Raw genomic sequence first — 14,209 nt, 5'->3', positions numbered from 1 at the left:
GCTGTAGGCACGGTGATTTTCTAAAATCGCATCGCACCACTGTGTAGAGCACCTCATGATTTGCTTTATTTTCATGAAAGCTTTGCAATTGAAAAACCTAGCCAGTGTGTACAGGTCCTTACCTTCAATCGCAATCACTTTGAAAATGATGCAGGTAGTGTTTTAGGGATTTCGTGTAATCACCCTCATAAGGTTCCACTGTCCTGGCACTTTGCAAATCACCAGCGATTATCGCATGCTAGTGGGTTCCGGCCCTTGGTAAAGAGCTGTCCAGTCCACTCCTGCCAGAGTTTAACCTGTATTCCCCCCAGACAGACACAAATTCAACTGTGATTTTTGCAAGTGGGATTTCTACATTGAGAAAATTCCTTCAGTCATTCTTCAACACATAGAGAAAAAAAAAAAACTCAAATAGGAGGATCCCCTGAGGCACAGAGTTTTTAACTTCACCAATCCTGCTGGCCTGATGTCTGCATCTGCAGCCAATGTTCTAGCATAGAGTGTGTCATGTGCTAAAATCCACCCCTCCTTTCCCTCTGCTGCCTTTTCAGAAGACAGAAAAAAAAAATCTCCAGTTCATGTAAGGTCTACAGCTCTGAGAGATGCACAGTCTCCGTCTCCTGCAGACCTTGGTGTTTTCATCTGCCTCTCTATGTCTGAAAAACAGGAATGTCTGTGCCATGCTACCTGGATGGAAGCCCTGCCACCTCCTGTAAGTGCACCCTTTATTATATACCTTATATCAGTAACAGGAAAGCGATAAAGGCTAGATTTATTGGCTTATTAGAATCTGATCTCAGGTTAAGCGCAGTTAGCTAAAAACACACCATTGTGCCAACTCATCTTATGTACAAGAGGACAATGTCAATGAATCCGTATGGAATGATTAGCGTATTAACCTCTTAGCTGCCAAGCTGACCTGTTATACATTAAAGAAAATAAACTCTCACCAGCATAATCAAAAAGCTTCATTTTTCATATATGATGATGTGATGTGAATATACTGGGGGTGCGTAAATGAGGAGTAGGAATATTGCTGAAGCTGTAATCAGTCAATGGATGAAATTACTCACTGGTGTTGCCTTTTTTTTCCATATGCTTGCTTAGAATGACAAAGAGTATTTCTGTCTGATCTGCTATATCTGCATGTCTTCATGTTTAGCTTAATCACTTCCATGAGGTTTGTTGAAACGTGAATAATCTGTTGTGTCTCCTGGTCTCTCTGTTCACGTAAAATACTTTCCACATTTTTTACAGCCAAACAGAATTGCTCATTTTCTACTCTGAGCTAAGCAGCAGCATAGCCGCTCACAGTGTACATTACAACAGCTCTTAATGAATGAAGTTGCAAATACACCAGTGGGCTGTGAGCGTAGCACAGGGCAGGACTGGGATCTGCCCTAGTGCTGGTCACACATGTGTACATTTCAATGCAATCTCCTTAAACTATTGACTTGAAAACAATCGCAACAGCATCTAAAATGATTGAATGCTTTAAAATAATCTGTTCAGTTTGATTCGATTTAATGCATCCCATTTGATAAAAAGATCCCAGTTGTTCATTAGTTCTTAATTTGTCAGTTTTATTTTTTCAGTATTTTTCCAAAGATAAGATCCTTTTCAGATGTGGATGTGAAATGCCACTGATCACAAATGAAATGTATGTGGTTATCATAAGAAGCACTATTGTCTAGACTCAGCTTGCAGTCCTGGGTCCCTGGTTTGAATCGCAGCCAGGGCACTATCTGCACGGAGTTTGTATGTTCTCCATGTGTCTGCATGTGTTTCCTCCGGGCACTCTGGTTTTCTCTCACATCTCAAAAACATACAGATAATTTTATTGGCTTCCCCTTAAATTTGCCCTAGACTAGGATACATACATTAGAGTGTAAGCCCCTCTGTTGGACAGTTTAATGTCAAGACAAAGATGTTGGTGCTATATAAATACTAAATAATAATAATAAAATGTTATTTTTATGTGGAAGACCTGAATCTGCATATCTAGAACCAGTTTTGTTACTAGTGCAGCAGTTATTATAGACACTAAGCGTATTACTAAAACTTTCTTTATATAAGATTTATGTACCTCCTTTCTTCTTGGTAAGTAACTGTTATTATAGGCCTCTGTTACAAGTCAGAACAGTTAAATTGTAATTTTTTTTACTTCAGAAATCTAATAGGTAGTAGTAATCGTATTAGTCAAGAAAACTTAAAAAGAAAAATGTCCCTACACCTAATGGGTACCTGAAGAGCAACTGGTGACAGTTTCTAGCTTTAATGACTGGGGCCAAGGTCAATGATGAGCTGAGCATAGGTGATTTTTAATAACTTTTTTTCAATATGAGGATTACACTGTTTTACATTATAAATGGAAATCACTTCCTCAGAGGTAAATGACTAAAAATAAACTTTACGACTGTTGCTTCCCTATAGCAATAACAAGGCATAAATAAGATAACCTCACTGGGGCATACGCCACATTACATATGTGGAGCAAACCTATTCAAAACATTATGAAATGCAGGGAGTGGCTATATTGAGCAATAGTTGAAATAATCATATAGAAAGAATGTATTATTAAAAGCAGACTTATTGCCTGCATGGTGTAGTATGTTCATATTGTGCTTTATGATGTCAAGCTTGCATGCAATGTGTATGTTGTGTAATTTCATATATAGTGTTCACATCATGCACTTGAAAACACACAGCTGTGTATATATATATATATATATATATATACATATTGCACACACCTCTACATCTGGGCTTGCGGACTAGAGAATATTGCTATATTACTGTTTATGCAGTGCCAGCAAGGGGAGAGGATACTTCCATCCATATAGTCTAGCTCCCTCCTCTTTTTCTTTGTCTGTTTAGTGTTACCGTCTGCCATCCCCCACCCCCCTTCCATCACCCAGAATGTTGGAGACACCTGAATGCCGACAGAGTGATCCGCAGAGGTTCAGACTGTCTGGAATTCAGCCATGCACCCAGACTTCATGTTCAGCCATAAAGCAGACAGCACTTTGTATACTGCTGGCTGTGAATCAGTTCAAGCTCATTACATGCGAAAATGAGTTGGCGATTTATTTGATTAATCTTAATAGATTTATATTTCCCAGATGTTTGAGTAACTGCAAGCATGTAATAGTTTTCAGACTGATGTGCATTTTCTGTGCCAGCCCATTGTGTCTGCTAAGCCAGCATCACTTGTTGTCAACTTTTGTTCTTTATGATGCTTTTGTGACTTTGTGATGCAGGTAGCTGTACGCAACGTCGCTAGGCTATTAACTTAAGAGACTTTCCAATATTCCTTTTCACTACTATAAACCACTATAAAAACATTATAACTAAGATATATATTTGTTCTTTATTGCATATTTAGTTGTAGTTTTGCCTTCCATAAAGAAGTCCCAAGAAATAAGATTCTAGCAGCTGCTAACTGGAAGCCTTTACTGTGTCAGGATGAATGCGCAATCCTTTCATCCCTTGTCTTTTGTAAGTTCCCCCCTTTATCGGATGATTACATCCACTGCGTTATAAAGAACCTCTGAAAATTATAGATGCTTGAGGATAGCACAACAAGTCAAACTAGAGCCAGATGACATTTTCTCAGTGCTGTGATCTCATTACCCTATGCCTGCTAGGTGGAATATAGAATCCAGACAGACAAGGAGAGGATTTTACAGAAGAGAATATCAATGATGAAAGAAGAAAGTACAGAGCTCCCAGTGTTCCAACAATGCATAACTGTTACCCGGAATGAGGCCTTCATGCTGCTGCTGACCTATTTTTTTTTATATGTTCAGTAGTTCCTCTCTTCCGAAATGTCATCAATATGCCGTTGTTTGCAAATAAGGCTAATGGTAGGACAGCAATGTGGCCAACAGGGCATCCAGACCAAAATCAGAACTGATATTTATTTTTTTAGAAACTTCCCCAAAACCTCAAAGTCTATACTATAGAGTTTCATATTAAATTGGAATTCTCAATATCAAATGCTTCTGACTATAATCTAAACAGCATGCTTGAATTTCTCACCCATTACTATAATATACAGTAAGTTAAGACTATACCATGAAATGCTGATATTACTCATTGCATACCTTTCCTAAACTATAAAGCTGTTCTTGTTTATCACCAATTGTGTAGAACAATGGTTCCCTGCAGTGCCAATGGAAAGCACTTGAATTATCATAACACATAAGTGTCTGGCTCAACATGTGTTGAGCTCTGTATTTATAGTTTTCTGTGGTAATTTTTGTTCGGTTTGTCCCTTGGGAATATATAGAGTTGAAATCAAAATTCCTTACTTTGAAGAACATCCAGTCGGGTAATATTTGTCCATAGAATCATTACTAAACAGTTGAGCATTCAATGTAAGAACCCAAGTTAACGGATTCTTTCCACACAAATGTACTAAGGATTTTTCATTAGTTTGCATATATGCTTTATGCTTGATGGCATTGGCTATCCGTACTGAGAGCAGATGATGAGTAAACCCATTCTGAGACGAGTGACCATCACCCAGAGCATTAGCAACCACTTACCGCTGCATTAAAGCTCTGAAAATTTTCATTCAATAGGCGGGAAAGTCTTTATCATAAGAATTGGCATAAAAATTAGGTCAACCTTTCTGAACGTGGCTTTTGATTTAGAGAAATGAAATTCAGGGTGACGTACTAGCCAGGAGAAATACACTCATGCCTTGTGGACTTGCCTGTCTTCATGGACACCTCAAGAAATATAAGACATTCTCTTAGCTTGTTTCTCCAATGACCATGATAAATAGTCCAGTAATCTGTCCAAACTGCATCACTAAGTTTCTCTTGTAAAACAATCTTCCAAAAATAATTCACGAAATAATATTTGCTTGTACCTCAAGTATATTTCAAATGAATCATGACGTCATTCAGTCACACAGAGAGCGGCCCCAGTTCTACCTGTCAGACAACAGAGCTCAATTTTATGCATCTAATGAAGCAGCTACTGTATATTCCTGCGTATAAGACTACTTTTTAACCCTTGAAAATCTTCTGAAAAGTTGGGGGTCGTCTTATACGCTGGGTGTCATTGATGCCAGGTGATACGCCCTATCCTGTTACCGCCTCTCAGATCTCCCTGCTGAGGGAGCGCAATCTATTCTTCCATACCGCTCTGATAAACAGGTAGATAAGGAGAGCTGACCAGTCTACTTAAGGAGAGTTGACCAATGCAACAAGTCAATTGACTATATACTGTTATATACTGGGTAACATATACAGTACAGCACCAGTATCTGTTCATACACAGCACCAGTATACGATTTTTTTATTTTTATTTTAATTCGGTGTGTGTTGGAAGAGGGGTAGTCTTATATGGCGAGTATATCCCAAACTCTATATTTTAACTGGAAAAGTTGGGGAGTCGTCTTATACACCCAGTCATCTTATACGCTGGAATATACGGTATTTGTCTTTCATAGGTCATAGAGAAAGAAATATCTCCTCACTAATGGAGCACTGCAGTGCAGACTAGCGTATGTCACCAAAAGGGTTATATATTGACAGTGCTACGGACTCACTACCATTGTCACCAATGTCTGAATGATCTGTATGTGCTACTGTAAGTACAATTTATTTGCAACATAGTTCATGTTTTTTGGGACTCCATTATCTCTCTTTTGATTTGGCTTAAAAAGTCTAAGCAAGGTAATCTTAGTCTGTCTCTGGATGACGTACAATCTAACAAACAGAGTTGGGATCCCCTATAGAAAATATGTTTTAAAAAAAAAAGCTGGATTTGTGAAATGATTTTACCACCAGATACAGCAAGAATAAAAATCTAGTGGTTATCTTAAATAATAGTTTTAATGGAGTCTCTTAGTGGAACCCAATAGTATTACTGATTATAGATTTTCAGGCAAATGCTAATCTGCCATTAAAGACCTGCATAGTGTACACATGCCCTATGATCAGATTGCTGTGAAGAAATAAGTGTAAAGGTGGCCATACACTTCTAGATTTGCAGCAGATTTGACCATCAGATAGATGTCTGTCAGATGCCTGTCAAGTCGACTCTGACAGGAATCTATCTGATGTGTGCCACACACTATGAACAGATTTTCAGTAGGTTTCATTCTGAAATCTATTGGAAATCGATCTAAATGCATTATTGGACCATTAGATCCAATGCAACTCTATAGGCCATCAATCTGCTGCCAGCAGTAGATCGACCTAGATTTTCCATCCTGTCAGATTGATCAAATTGATCGAAATCAATTGAAATTGGCCGCAAAACAATCAATGGATAGATTTGATAGAATCGATTTCCGGTCGATGGCTGAAATTGACCAGTGTGTGGGCCCCTTTACAACTAATTACTTCCTCACTTGACAAGCCCTCATACATAAGGCTCCTGACATGCTCAAGATTGGAAATACCCCACTTTGTGTCTACTCCTGTCATTCTTAGTTCTGTGCTGTGATTGGTTCCTTCCACACAGTACCTGACCGGAACTTGAGTTCACTTGTACAACACCTGAGTGGTAACCTCCCTGTGAAGTCCCAAGCCCCACCCTGCTCATAGAACTGATGCAAATCACTTCTGCTGAGTATGAGGAGAACACATTGCTGTGGAGGGCTACACTCACACTCCAGATGTTCAGGTGATTTGTAAAAACTCTTTAACTATTACTGTATGCTTGGAGAGGACATGGTATGTGAAGAAGTGTTCAGAAGAGTGGACTTGGAGTTCACATCAGACTAGAATACTCAATAAATATCAAGGTTTAAAATAGAAGTGTCTAGGGATGTAGGCTGTATGTACTGGCGGTCTTTCTATGCTAAGTTGTCTGGTTTAACTGCAGTATACCTTTTTCCACTTCTACTTTCACACTGTCTTGTTTGCCATCACTATAATCCAATTCTGGGAACCTATCCCTCAAGATGTCTTTTCCAATTCCATCCCTCGTATCTCTCTATGATGAGCTTGTTTTCTTGCTTAGCCAGAAATATGCATGCCAATTCCATTTCAATATTCAAACTTCAAGTCTGAAAATTAAGCTAACCTTCACAAACCTGGTTAGCATTAGTGTTATGTGTCTATGCCCAATTCAATTTTTGCCTTTCATTACTGTTTCCAACCAATCAAATTGTATTTTACTTTTCAAATGGTATTCATGTGTTACAGGCTAAATGTTTTACAAAATACAGTATAGATCCCTTTGCTGATGTTCATACAGTTGAGTAATAAGCATTGCTGAACATCTTGGTGTGGCCTTAATTACCATAACTGCATGGGGTTGTATGTCCAGATGTTTTTTGCAATGCCCCAGTGATGTTAGCAGGCACTATAGACTTCGGTGGGACAAGAAGCAGCAGACTTTGCTAACTGATGTGCATAATTTGACATCACTTACACAGTTGGACTTGAATTTAACAATTTATTATTAGGATTTAGAAAACAATTGTTAACAGGAAGTAAGAAAGAACTAAACTTTAAAGGATTTTGCAGTACAAAGTAGACTAACTAGATTGAATTTAGATTGAATTTCTGTTCTCTATAGCGCCACCTAAAGCCTGGAGGGAGCATTGATGCTTGGTGCAAACATGAAATTAAATAATTTGTCCCTGATGCTTGCAGGTGCAGACGAGGTGGGGGGCAGGTACTGGGGGTTGAATCTTGAAATATAAATTGGGGTTGAATCTTTAAGAATTTTGACTTTTATTTTCTAACTCATCGAGTAAATTAAAATTCTGGATATCTTCAGAACAGGAAGTGAGTGGAATGTACCTTAGTAGGAGGTATAGCCAACAATAAAACCTGACAGAGGTGCAAACTCTGCTTTGCTCTATTTAGAATGTTAATACAACGCAAAAATTATTTTTAAAAAAAACAACTTCCTGCAAAATGTCCAGTGTGGTATACAGCTACCCCGGACAGCCAATCAGATTACGGTTTTATCTGCTTTGTGCAGTCAGAATAATCAATGAATTTTATTTTATTATCCATCATTGTTTCCTTTATTAATGATAAAATGGTTAATTTTACCATGTACATACCATGTATTTGTTTAATGGTCACCATCATGGAATATAGCATACTGTGTATAACATAACATATGATTGTATTCACTCTCTATAGACTACTATACAGTAGTGTTGTATCGGTAGAATTTGTCTCAGTGAGAACACTGTATGGGTATATTATGCACATCTTAAGCTGGCTGGCCATACACTTATAGATTTTCCCCCAATGTTCCAAAGCAATCGATTCCTTTCTAAAAGCAATTGATTCAGAAGAAATTGATTCCTACCATCCATTGTGCATCAATTTTCAATAGATTCCAGCAGGAAATCTATTGAAAATCGATTGAACTGCTGAGTTACACTGTTCGATGCAGTGGAAAGCTATAGGCCATCGATCTGCCAATGCTCTTGCCCCGCCTCCTCTCTGCAAGGAATTGAATGAGAAAATTGATGAGTGTATGGGCACTTTAAGTCTCAAGGAACTGACAGCACAGGCCTGGGTAATTTGTGTATCTTATCCAGCTCCTTCCAAACGCCTTCATTTAATGGTTTTGTGAATTTTCATGTATAAACTTTTTCTCATATTTGAACTTTTCCTTTTAAATATTTGATATTAAAATGTTTGGCTGCAATTTATGTGGGTATTTAGATGGATGTATTAACATCTTTTGTTTTTTGTCTATAGGCATATGGTATTACCTTCATGGTAAACCTAGGGCAGCGTGTACACATCACAGATAGTATTTCTAAGAGCCATGTACCAAAATGATAGGCTGAGAGAAATGGAGAAATACCTGTTAAACAGAACAGGTACACTTTAAAGCTAAACTAGGGCACTGGAACCAAAGGTTCTTCAAATTAGTGCTTAACCTCCTGAGCGATAATCCCGAGCTGAGCTCGGGGTATGTCGCGCAGGAGGATTTCTCAGGCCCCGCTGGGCCGATTTGCATAATTTTTTTTTTGTTACACGCAGCTAGCACTTTGCTAGCTGCGTGTAACTTCCGATCGCCGCCGCTCGCCGCCGATCCGCCGCTACCCGCCGTTCCGCGCAGCCCCCCCCCCTCCCCAACCCCTTGCGCAGCCTGGCCAATCAGTGCCAGGCAGCGCTGAGGGGTGGATCGGAACTCCCTATGACGTCACGACGTCCATGACGTCGGTGACGTCATCCCGCCCCGTCGCCATGGCGACCAGGGAAGCCCAGCAGGAAATCCCGTTCTGAACGGGATTTCCTGCTTACTCTGATCGCCGAAGGCGATCGGAGTGGGTGGGGGGATGCCGCTGCGCTGCGGCTATCATGTAGCGAGCCCTGGGCTCGCTACATGATTTAAAAAATAAAAAAAATTAAAAAATAGTGCTGCGCCACCTCTTGGGCGATATAATTGTATCGCCCAGAGGGTTAAGATAAAAATAGCTCTGCTGTTTGTGGATTTTTGTACAATTTTAACCCAGTTGAGTCTCTTGAAGTATATCCTTAAAAGGGTAGTTCCTCTTTTGTTGGGTAATAACTCAGTTTGGCTCTATATATGGCAAGGATTGTGGGTAACATTGTTTTAGCTTAATTACTTTGGGCATATACAATCTGTCCATTTTGTAGCATATCAGTCAATACTCTATACTGGAAGAAAGCAAAGATTGCCAATAAGAGGCAAACGATCACAACCTGCATGCAAATATTATTCAAAATATATACAGCTTGGAATGGGGCCAATCAAATTCGCCATGCAGTGTCCAATTTTACAATTTGTGTTAAAGCAAATCTGAAGTGAAAATAAACTTATGAGATAATGAATTGTATGTGTAGACATGGAGAGAGAGGACAGAGCCAGCACTGCAGTTAGGGTTCTTTAATTGGTAAAAGTTAAGCACTCACAGTTGTATGGTAGCCAGGTGTCAGAGCAGGTTGAGTGGGCGCCAGGTCTGAGGTTCCCTGCGGACGACCGTTTCGCGCTGCACGCGCTTGTTCACCGCTGTGGGAAGGTTGGGGGCGGGCTGCCTCAACGCGGGTTACATACCCGCGCCACGGCGGCACTTCCGCCTTCATCTGCTAGCCACGCCCCCATTACTGTGTCATGCCATGACGCTCACTCGTCCTGCGGACAGGACGGAAAGCGTCCATGTTCCCCAGCAACAGAGTGTACGCCCACAGGCACGCCCAGCCGCGTCACCCGGTGTCCAGCCAACCAGTCCCGGGATGCGCATAGATGGCTGCCGTTGGTAAACAACAGAACATGTGCGCGTAGTGTAAAGTGCGTACTGTATTAGAGGCACATATATGAACAAAGTGGCGCGAGGCTGGAAAGGCACGGGCAGCGGAGACAGGGGCAGGAGCGCCTGCAAGCGCAACACGGAGTGTCTGGGTGAGAGAGCATAACATAAAAACAAATACCAAAAGGTATATGTACAGTAAGGAACAGGCCCTTAAAGAGAGGAGAGAGAGAGGCGAAAAGGGAGGCAGAGCAGTATAGCAAACCGCTAACCAATCGTTGAGGGAGGAAGAACGTGCAAAGAGGGAAGGGAAAGAAAAGGGGAGAAGAGGAAGGAGCCAGCAAAATATGGTAGAGGGCAGAACCAAGGGACAGGATTCCGCAGGTGTATCGAAGTCAGGGCACAAGTGGAGATCAGAGACAAGAATTCATTTTAAGTCATTTCTCCAGGAAGCACGCCAACTCATTTTTATCGTTCAGTCCAAGAGGGCCAAGGGCATTGGTTTGTATAATCCACCGAGCTTCATGTTGTAGTAGGGTTCGCTCCCTGTCCCCTCCTCGGTGTGTAAAGGATATACTTTCTAGGGCAAAGAACCTGAGGCAATGGGCGTTCCTCCCATGGTACTGGGCCATATGAGTTACTAATCTAGTAGATTTGTCCTTGGATTTGAGTGAACGGAAATGTTCCTTTATCCTTGTCTGCATTTCCCGAGTGGTTTGGCCGATATAGTATCTATTGCAGGGGCACAACAGGCAATACACTACAAATTTGGTCCTACATGACAGAACATCTTTAATTTTTATCGGGGTCCCTCCTAACATCGGTATTTCATGTTTCAGGATTTGATCACAAATGCCACACGTCCCACAACGATAATTGCCTGGCCGTTTAAGGGTGTTCAGCCAATTACTCGAGTTGGGTTTCCTGTACTCACTGCTGGTCAGCATATCGCCCAAAGTGGGGGCCTTTCTGAACGTTACCAGAGGGGGTGCGCTGGTTACCCCTGTCAAGTACGGATCTCCCTGTAGGACGTGCCAGTTTTTACAAATAATTCCTTTGATAGTTGTTGCCATTGGTGAATAATCAAAGGCAAACACTTGTCTGGTGTTGGTGTTAGGACCCTCTTTTTGTGCAGAGTGTTGGCGTCGTCTCCTGATCAAGTCACTTCTGGGTTTAGAGAGGGCCCTATTGCTCGCCTCTTCCAACAATTTCGGGTCATAGCCTCTGTGCTGTAGACGTGCCTTGAGCTCCTCTGCCTGTTTCAGATATTGGGAGACTTCACTGTTGTTTCTGCGGAGACGCAAAAATTGTCCGTAGGGTATAGACTTCATCACCCAGGGGGGATGAAAGCTCTTTCTGTGCAGAATTGAGTTGGTAGCTGTGCTTTTTCGATAGCCTCTAGTTATCAATCTATCATTCTGAACCACAAGTTCCAGGTCAAGGAAGCTAATACGGCATGGATGTATTTCCGCCGTAAACTTCATGTTGATCTGGTTGTCGTTCAGATAGTCGACAAAGAGGGAGAAGTCCTGCTCAGTACTTGACCAGAACACCAGGACGTCGTCCACGTACCTCGACCATCTCCGCAGACACCCACGGTACGGATTGGCATCGCCATGCACGCAAATCTCCTCCCAGCGAGCCAGGAAGAGATTCGCGTATGTGCAAGCCACCGCCGTTCCCATGGCGGTGCCTGACACCTGCTTGTACCACTTCTCTCTAAATAGGAAGGAGTTGTGGGTAAGCACGAATCGCAGGCAGTCGCAGATGTAGTCGCAATGTCCATCCGAACGTGTACCACGCTTGAGGAATGACTCGACCGCCGCGATACCGTCCTCATGTGGTATCCTGCTGTACAGGCTGACCACATCAATCGTGGCCAGCCTGTCGCCCGCGCACCAGTCGAGGTCATCGATCCCGTCGAGTACGTCGATCGTGTCGGCGAGGTGCGACGGCACCATCGACAGCAGCGGCCTGAGGAGATGGTCGAGGTATTTTGACAGTCTCTCGGTAATCGACCCGATACCGGAGACGATCGGACGTCCCGGTGGTCTGGTCCTGGATTTGTGTATTTTTGGTAACATGTACCATACTGGAAATCTCGGGTGCTCCGGTAATAGCTGTTCCCCCATTTTCTTGGTTAGGAAACCTGCCTCTACCCCCCTGCGGAGTAGGGATCGCAGAGCAGATACATATCTCCACGTCGGATTACTGTCCAGTGGTTGGTATACTGTTACATCCAGGAGTTGGCTCATTGCCTCCTCTTCGTACTGTGTTCTAGTCATGAGAACAAGGTTACCCCCCTTATCTGCCTGCTTGAGGATCAAGTCTTCCCTTGCTCTCAGCCATTTCAAGGCAGAAAGTTCTCCTTGAGTGAGATTACTGGCCTCCTCTTGATAGACCAAAGATTTGGTTTCTTTCAGGACAATTCTGTAGAAGCTATCAATGCTAGAGCCTGGAGTGGTTGGGAAGGGTGCGATAGATCTACAGGGTCTAAAGGGCACATGGTCATCTGGTGGGGGGATAGGATCTATAATTGGGTTCTCATTTTCCTCTAATAGGTCCAATAAGGTCCTAAGAGTGCAGTCCTCAGCATTTGGGATATCCCTCTCACAACTGGGAGCAATGAAGCCCAGTGGGCCAATTCTCGTCTTGATGCTGTCCTGAAGGCTTTCTTTACGTGTGAAAAAGTGCCTGATGTTCAGCTGTCTCACTCCCTTATATAGATCAATCTCAAATTGGACAGGGTCAAACTTTCTGGTGAGTGAGAAGTTTAATCCTTTTTGTAGCAAACTCATGCAATCTTCCGTGACTTCAATACCCGCAATGTTGACTATTTCCACTCCTAGGGCATCCTTTATTCCTGTGTCCTCTGCCTCTTGCCCCTGCGTCTCGCCCTCCAGGAGCGACCATCCCTCCAGGAGACTTGTTTCTGGGGTCTTCCTGTGATGTTTCCGCCCTCCCCTACGCGGTCTGCGTCTAAAGGGACCGATACACATGACTGTGCGTTTTCTCCAAAGGTTTGTACGACCCCAGATGTGGATGGTTTGCTTGGTTTAGGTGTAGGCTTGATGGGCTTTTTCTTATTGCTGTCGTCACCACTGGTGTCGGAGGCAGAGTCGGTGGTCCAGTAACCCTTGGGCTTCCTGTTTTTGCGCGACTGCCCTATATTGCGTGTGGTGTTCCACGTAAAGATTTTTCCAGTCGCGAAGTCACTCTTGTCCCTAAGCAATTTGCGTAGCTTTCTCTCCTTAATCTCGTTCTGCACCGGTACCAGCTTATCGCTGATCGTTTTCAAACTTTTCTGCAGATCGTCAGGAGGTAGTATAGATCCGAGCTGTGCTTTGATATTTGCAATCTCCTCGGTTACTGAGTTATGCTCTCTTTCTGTCCTGGCTAGGACGATAGCTTGGAGCCTTCTGGCGTGATTGACATGTTCCTCCTCCCACTCCTCCACAAATTGCCTGTCCTCCCTGTACTCCGAGGGTTCTCGGTAGTGCCTGAATCCTCGGGCTGCGATCTTGTCGTCTTCGTATCTCTGCAGTGTGGCTGCCGTCCAAAAAAGTTTCACCTCTCTCTCTCTCTCCCTCCAGAGCTTCAGCTCCAGAACCCTGGCGCCCACTGATTTGTTATGGGAGGTAGTGGCAGAACTAAGGTTGGAGAAAAAGCCTTCCAAGTCTGCTCTCCCTTCTGCTATGACATCTAAGCCTTCAGCCCCAGAGGCCGCCGTTTCTGGACTCGCCTCTTCTGTAAGCATCACGGGGGTGCTCGGAGTAGATACAATGTCGATGCAAGCAAGGAAAGAAAAGTTCCAGCACTCAGCGGGAGATGCAACAGGAGGCCGGGCTGGGCTATACTATAAGACAGACTGTGTGGGTGAAGGTCCCTCTAAACTGCGTGCTCCGGCAGAAAAAAAGCAATGAACTTGTAAACATGGAGAGAGAGGACAGAGCCAGCACTGCAGTTAGGGTTCTTTAATTGGTAAAAGTTAAGCAC

The 14,209-nt window shown here is 42.7% G+C and overlaps 1 long non-coding RNA gene across 1 annotated transcript in view; it reads left to right on the top strand.

The window, feature by feature from the left end:
- The first annotated feature begins 591 nt into the window (after positions 1-591).
- The window catches only part of LOC137522579 (uncharacterized), a 137,785-nt gene continuing 124,167 nt past the window's right edge, over positions 592-14,209 (top strand). Inside the window, exon 1 of the long non-coding RNA XR_011022343.1 lies at positions 592-712. This is a non-coding gene — a long non-coding RNA (uncharacterized lncRNA). The remainder of the gene's footprint in view (positions 713-14,209) is intronic.

Source organism: Hyperolius riggenbachi, chromosome 6 (genome assembly GCF_040937935.1).
Source record: "Hyperolius riggenbachi isolate aHypRig1 chromosome 6, aHypRig1.pri, whole genome shotgun sequence".
Classification (NCBI taxonomy): domain Eukaryota; kingdom Metazoa; phylum Chordata; class Amphibia; order Anura; family Hyperoliidae; genus Hyperolius; species Hyperolius riggenbachi.
Note: the sequence above shows the minus strand (reverse complement) of the source record. Positions and strands in the feature narration are given on the sequence as shown.